Raw genomic sequence first — 7,949 nt, 5'->3', positions numbered from 1 at the left:
TTCAAACGGAGACTCTTGTAGCGCCTCCAAAACTACCGACAAGTCCCAAGGAGCCACAGGTGGGACATAGGGAGGTTGGATACGCATCACACCCTGAGTAAAGGTATGCATATCAGGTAAGGTCGCAATTTTTCTCTGAAACCACACCGACAAGGCAGATATTTGAACATTGAGGGAGGCCAGACGCAGGCCTAAGTCCAGGCCCTGCTGAAAAAAAGCCAACAACTTGGCTATACTAAACTTGGAAGCGTCATAATCGTTAGATGCGCACCAAACAAAGTAAGAATGCCAGACCCTATAGTAAATCCGAGCCAAAGCCGGTTTCCGGGCCCGCAACATAGTTTGAATGACCGCCTCAGAAAACCCTTTAGCCCTTAAGACGGAAGATTCAAGAGCCACGTCGTCAAAGACAGCCGGGCTAGGTCCTGGTAGACACAGGGGCCCTGAACGAGGAGGTCTGGGTGCTGTGGAAGTAGAATATGATGCTCTGACGATAGGCCTTGCAGGTCTGAGAACCAGTGCCGTCTGGGCCACGCTGGAGCATTGAGAAGCAGATTTCCTTTTTCTTGCTAGAACTTCCGAATTACCCTAGGAGCGACACCGGAGGGAACACATAAGGCAGCCGAAACCTCCACGGCACCGCCAGCGCATCCATGAATGTTGCTTGAGGATCCTTGTCCTTGCTCCGGAGACCGGAACCTTGTGATTGTGTCGAGACGCCATCAGATCTACGTCTGGAAGGCCCCACTTTTCCACTAGGAGTTGAAACACTTCTGGATGGAGGCCCCACTCGCCGGCATGTACGTCCTGACGACTGAGAAAGTCAGCTTCTCAATTCAGGACTCCCAGAATGAATATTGCCGATATGGCTGGTAGATGGCGTTCCGCCCATTGAAGAATCTGTGAGACTTCCTTCATTGCCAAGCGGCTTCGAGTACCGCCTTGATGATTTATGTAAGCTACTGTGGTGGCGTTGTCCGACTGTACTTGAACAGGACGGTTCTGAATTAAATGGTGGGCCAGGTTCAACACATTTAAGACCGCCCGCAATTCCAGAATGTTAATCGAGAGGAGAGATTCCTCCTTGGTCCACCGACCCTGAAGGGAGTGTTGCTCCAGCACCGCACCCCAACCTCTTAGACTGGCATCTGTCATCAACAGGACCCAGTTGGATATCCAGAATGGACGACCCCTGCCCAATTGTCGGTCCTGGAGCCACCAGAGCAACGACAGATGGACCTCCGGAGTCAATGAGATCATGTGAGACCTGATCCGGTGAGGCAGGCCACCCCACTTGGCTAGAATCAGCTTCTGGAGGGGGCGAGAATGGAATTGAGCATACTCCACCATGTCGAATGCTGATACCATGAGGCCCAGCACCTGCATCGATGAATGTATCGACACTTGCGGACGAGAAAGGAAGCAACAAATCCTGTCCTGAAGCTTCAGGACTTTCTCCTGAGACAAGAACAACCTCTGGTTGTGAGTGTCCAATCGCGCTCCCAGGTGCATCATGCTCTGAGCAGGGACCAGGGAGGATTTCTTCCAGTTGATGAGCCACCCGTGGGCTTGTAGAAACTGGACAGTCATATCCAGATGACGTAGGAGAAGTTCTGGGGAATTTGCCAGGATTAACAAGTCATCCAGATACGGCAGTATCCTGACCCCTTGACGGCGGAGTACCACCATCATCACCGCCATAACTTTGGTGAAGACTCGCGGAGCCGCAGTTAAACCAAAAGGTAATGCCCGAAACTGGTAATGGAGGTTGCCAATCGCAAACCTCAGGTATTGCTGATGTGACGCTGCTATAGGAATATGCAGGTAAGCATCCTGTATGTCCAGGGAGACCATGTAGTCCCCAGGTTCCAAGGCCAGAACTATAGAGCGAAGGGTTTCCATACAGAACTTGGAAACCTTCACAAACCTGTTCAATGCCTTGAGGTTGAGAATGGGCCTGGAGGACCCATTCGGTTTCGGGACTAGAAACAGCTGAGAATAGTACCCCCGGCCCCTCTGCGCAAGAGGCACCTGTACTACGACTCCTGTATCCAGGAGGGTCTGTGTTTGCCTTTGTCTGGTCCAACGGGACATCTGTCCGGCAAAATCGATGAGGCGGTCTGTTTTTGAAGGCTATGGCGTAACCTCGAGTGACGACTTCCCGTACCCAGGCATCTGAAGTGGTCTTCAACCATTCCTGGGTATACCTTAGAAGCCCGCCCCCCACCCTGGGATCCCCCAGGGGGAGGCCCGCCCCGTCATGCTGTAGGCTTATCAGTCTTGGAAGCTGGCTGATGGGCCGCCCAGGCTCTTTTGGGTATTGGCTTACCAGGTTTGGAAGTGCGGGCCTGCTTGTTTGTACGCCTGACCTTTTTCTTTACCTGAAGGACGAAAGGGGCAAAAGGAAGTACCTTTAGCCTTCGACACAAAAGGAGCGGTACTTGGCAGACAGGCAGTTTTGGCAGTAGCCAAGTCAGCCACAATCTTATTTAAGTCCTCCCCAAACAGAATATCTCCCTTGAAAGGGAGTACCTCCAGGGTTTTTCTAGAGTCCAGATCCACAGACCAGGATCTCAGCCACAAAATCAGGTGAGCCAGGACTGATGTAGTAGAGGCCTTGGCTGCTAGGATACTGGTACCAGAAGCCGCCTCTTTAATATAGCGAGAAGCTGTGACAATATATGACAAGCATTGTCTAGCATGGTCAGAACGGATTTCAGCTTCTAACTCCAAGGCCCATGCTTCAATAGCCTCTGCAGCCCCTGTTGCTGCAATAGTGGGCTTGTGCAGCACCCGTGAGGGTGTAAATCGCTTTCAGACAACCCTCCACACGTTTATCCGTAGGCTCATTTAGAGACGTGACAGTAGTAACAGGTAGATCTGAGGAAACCACCATCCTAGCCAAATGTGAGTCTACTGGAGGAGGCGTTTCCCAATTTTTAGACAGCTCTGGCATGAGGGGATAGCGAGCCAGCATCTTCTTTTGAGGCGCAAACTTCTTACCCTGGTTTCCCCAGGGTTCCTGACGTATAGCCACTAGGTGGTCACAGTGATGTAAAACTTGTTTAACCACCTTCTGACGCTTGAACCTATCTGGTTTCTTTGGAGGGACGGATGGCTCGAGATCATCCGTAATCTGTAAAATTAATTTAATAGCCTCCAAAAGATCAGGAACATCCACATGTGAACTACCCTCCCCATCAGCAGTATCTGAGTCAGAATCTGTGGGGTCAGTGTAAGTGCCATCTTCATCAGATGAGGTGTCAGTGAAAGCAGTGGATTGTGAGGAGATAAGAGCTTGCTTAGAGGACCCCTTGGACTTAGGCGAGCGAGGGTCAGACTTTTTAGTAGTCAGGGACTGGTTCAACTTCTTAAATTGAGCAGATAAATCATCCGCCCACGGCGGATTAGCTGCAGGGACCACATACGGTTGCACCGGCATAGGGGGTCCCATACGGGGTGTTAGTTTATTAACTAGCGTATATAGAAGCGTGGAAAAAGCAGCCCACGGTGGGTCATTATGGACCTCCGTTGCCACAGTCCCACTGGGGGGCAAGGAGCCCCCAGAACCAGAGCCCACAGCTGCTATATTCTATTCATATGGATCTGTGGCTTCAGCAATACCAGCAGTGTGTTCAGCCCCAGAACCGTTACCTTCAGAAGCAGACATGATATAACTGGCAGTATCAGGTAACACAGTACAATTGGCTGCAGCACAATATCTCTTACCCAACCCCCCTGCGCAGTGTAGTCAGCACAAGCGGAGATATAGGAGAGATATGGTGACTAAAATCACAGAGAAAAATACATATCAGAGTATATCTTGTGAATATGCTATATTATTATAAAACCTGACGCACCAAGCCCCCTCAGGTTATAGAATATAGGGATAGCAAGTTGAGCGAGAGACACGAGGGTAAACTACTCAGCAAGCTAATGCACACACATATAGTCACAGTTGTACAATGCAGAGGTTATTACTAACAATAATACTGCACTGGACCAGCTTATATAGCTATGTAGTCAATAGATATAACACTGCACAGTAAGAACTGGATGTATATCACAGGGTAATTGTACTAGAAAACCCTGACTAAATGCACTCTTTCTTAACAAACACTGTCTAATAGGCAGGTAGAATACTTAAGTGTCATGTAAAGTCACAGCGCTGACAACCAGGCGGCTTTACACAGGAGGATTTGCCCAAGCAGTCCCAGGAACAGTGTAGCTGAGAGAAATGGCACCCAGACACTGACAGGGAGTGAGGAAGAGACCGATATGCAGCTACAGGGCGGGAACATTTGCAGGAAATGGCACCCTGCGGCTTGGGGAGGGGCTCCAGGTCTAAGCCTTATCCCCCTGCTGGCAAAACCACCGGGTACTGTGGGCTACTATTAAAATGGTTTTAAGAGAAAACCTGACCTGCACCTATGCCCTGGTGATCTAGTGGGATCGCCTGTACTGCCACAGTGTCCACCGTCAGCGCGCGCGGCCCGCTTCCCACTGACCGCGCCGGATCACGATAAAGTACGGGTCCCGCAAGCGGGACCCACTCACCACCTCCGAAGCACGGCCACGCGATCCCGGTGAGTCCCCGCCGTGTGTGCCTGACCATGGAAGAAAACCGAGTCGCCTGCTGTAGTTACCCGGCAACCAGGGCTCGGGAGGGTACAGCGCCGCTGGGGAGAGATGGAGCTGCAGCAGTGAATGTCAAAAGACATATACACACTGCTGCTGCCCTTAAAGTCTTCACTTTTCTTCTAAAAAGGTCTTCTCAGGGCTGCCAAGCGCAGCCCCTCTGTTATGTGCCTCCCATCTGCGGCACCAACTACAAAACTGAGCTCCTGTGCAGGGAGGCGGGGTTATAGAGGAGGCGGCACTATGCATTCTGGGAACAGTCAAAGCTTTTCAGCCTGTTGGTGCCTCGGATCAAGATCCTACTCTACACCCCTATGTCTTTCCTTGTGGAGCCCAGTGTACCCCGCAGCAGAAACATATATTATAGTATGATCTATGCATTAATTTAAAAATATAATCAAGCCTCTTGATTGGAACTTTTCCTATTGTGGCAAGATAGACTTCTGTAATTCATGTTGATTCTAGAGATGAGTGGGTTTGGTTCTCAGAGAACCGAACTGTACCGAACTTCACCATTCGAGTCTGGATCCGAGCCAGGCTCGGGTTTTCCCGCCTGACTTGGAAACCCGAACAAGGCAAAACGTCATAATCCCGCTGTTGGATTCTCGCGGGATTTGGATACCATATAAGGAGCCACGCGTCGCTGCCATTTTCACTCCAGTCTCGAAAAGTGTAGTGAGAGGACGTGTCTCCATCCTCAGTGTCTGTGTGGGGGCGGGAAAGTGGGGTGGCGAGTCTTGTGCTGTGTTGTGCTGCTCAGTCCAGTCCAGTGTTGTCAGTGTCTTATGCTGCATCAGTCCAGCCAAGCACAGTGTTGGTGTCCTCTGCTGCTATATGTCCCCAGTGCTGCTTGCTGCTGTATAAGTTCATGGCATTTTTGCTGTGTTGTCTTGCATCAGACCAGGGGTAGTGTCTTGTGCAGCATCAGTCCAGTGACCAGTCACAGTGGTGGTGTCCTCTGCTGCCATATATCCAGTGTCGCTGTATAATTCCCTTTCAGTGGTGCTGTGTTGTCCTGCATTAGACCAGGGGAAGTGTCTTGTGCAGCATCAGTCCAGTGACCAGTCACAATGGTGGTGTCCTCTGCTGCCATATATCCAGTGTTACTGCCGTATAATTCCCGTGTTACTGCCGTATAATTCCTGTGATATTTCCGTATAATTCTCAGAATACTGGCGTATAATTCCAGTGATACTGCCATATAATTCCCGTGATACTGCCGTATAGTTCCAGTTATCCTGCCGTATAATTCCATATAAATCCATATAATTCCGTATAAATCCAGTCCAGTGGTGCTGCCATATAAGTTCAGTGGTGCTGTCCTGTGCTGTATATTATTTACTCCAAATAAAGGAGTTATTAATATTTAAACCAAATAATTTTTAGTGTTTGCCCTGTGAGGTGTAGGAGTACGCTCTCTTGTGCCGCATACAGTAGCGGATCTTGCCACGGGCAAGCAGGACTTTTGCCCGGGGCGCCGCCTTCCGGAGGGCGCAGGGTGCCATCTGGAGGGCGCCGCACCAGGGCAAGATCCGCTGCTGCTGTGCCCCCCGCTGCCCGCTGCCTCCCACTGCCGCTGTGAAGGGAAACTAGACGCGTACGCATCTAGTTTCCCTTTGTGGAGAGGTCCTTTACTGTGCGGTGCGCGATGACGTCATCGCTTTCCGCAGAGCAAATGTACTCTCCACGAAGGGAACTAGACGCTACGTGTCTAGTTTCCCTTCGTGGAGAGGACCTTTGCTGTGCGGTGCGCGATGACATCATCGCTCACTGCACATCATTTCAGTCTGTACAGGGGGCGTAAATGACCACGCCCCCTGTACGAAGCCACACCCCCTATTGTCGCTCGGGGCGCACAGCGCCCAAGAACCGGCCCTGACCGCATATTGTGTAATATAACTCCATAAAAATAATGTAGAACAAAAATTTGGAGGATAAAATAGGGAAAGATCAAGAGCCACTTCTTCCTAGTGCTGAAGCTGCTGCCACTAGCCATGACATAGACGATGAAATGCCATCAACGTCGTCTGCCAAGGCCGATGCCCATTGTGATAGTAGAGGGCATGTAAAATCCAAAAAAGCCAAAGTTCAGTAAAAAGACCCAAAAAAATAAATTTAAATGGTCTGAGGAGAAACGTAAACTTGCCAATATGCCATTTACGACACGGACTGGCAATGAACGGCTGCGGCCATGGCCTATGTTCATGACTAGTGGTTCAGCTTCACATGATGATGGAAGCCCTCGTAACTGAGGTCGTGACACTTATGCTGGTGTTAGACGTGCGTCCAGTTTCCGCCATTAGTGCAGTGGGATTTAGACAATTGATGGAGGTATTGTGTCCCTGGTGGTACCAAATCCCATCTAGATTCCACTTCACTAGGCAGGCGATAGTGAGATTTTGCCATTTAATTCCAGTGATTTGGACGTATAATTATTAATTACAGTGATCTTGCCAATTAATTCCAGTGATTTGGATGTATTATTACCGTGATTTTGCCAATTAATTCCAATGATTTGGACGTATAATTATTAATTACAGTGATTTTGCCAATTAATTCCAGTGATTTGGACGTATAATTACAGTGATCTTGCCAATTAATTCCAGTGATTTGGACATATAATTCCAGTGATTTGGATGTATAATTCCAGTTGGAATAGTTTGCATCGCTTGGCTTAGTCATACAGCTACCTCAGTGCACCTCTTCGACATCTTTGCATTAGGTGCTGTTTGGGGCCTAGTTTTTGAAAAGTGCCATCCTGTGTGACACTGCTGTATGAGTCCAGAGGTACTGCTGTATTAGTCCTGGGGTACTACCGTATAAGTCCACCTATTGCAGATTTTTTTTAAAGTGACTGTAGCGTGCTGGAGATGCTGTCAGTGGACCGAACAATTGTGGCCCACTCTCGACATTCAGCCACTGCATGATAGGCCAGGTGGTTGTGTCGCTTAGCTCAGTCATACAGCAACCTCAGTGCACCTTTTTTTCTTCTTTGCATCATGTGCTGTTAGGGGCCTTTTTTTGATATCTGCCCTAATGTCTGCCACTGCAGTGCCATGCCTAGATGGTCCAATTGTTTGTGTCGCTTGGCTTAGTCATACAGCAACCTCGGTGCACCTTTTTTTCTTCTTTGCATCATATGCTGTTAGGGGCCTTTTTTTTAAATCTGACCTCCTGTCTGCAACTGCAGTGCCATGCCTAGATGGGCCAATTGTTTGTGTTGCTTGACTTAGTCATACAGCAACCTCGGTGCACCTTTTTTTCTTCTTTGCATAATGTGTTGTTAGGGGCCTTTTTTTGATATCTGCCCT

The sequence above is a fragment of the Pseudophryne corroboree genome, chromosome 5 (genome assembly GCF_028390025.1).
Source record: "Pseudophryne corroboree isolate aPseCor3 chromosome 5, aPseCor3.hap2, whole genome shotgun sequence".
NCBI lineage: Eukaryota > Metazoa > Chordata > Amphibia > Anura > Myobatrachidae > Pseudophryne > Pseudophryne corroboree.
The sequence above is the reverse complement of the archived record's forward strand: the minus strand, read 5'-3'. Positions refer to the sequence as shown.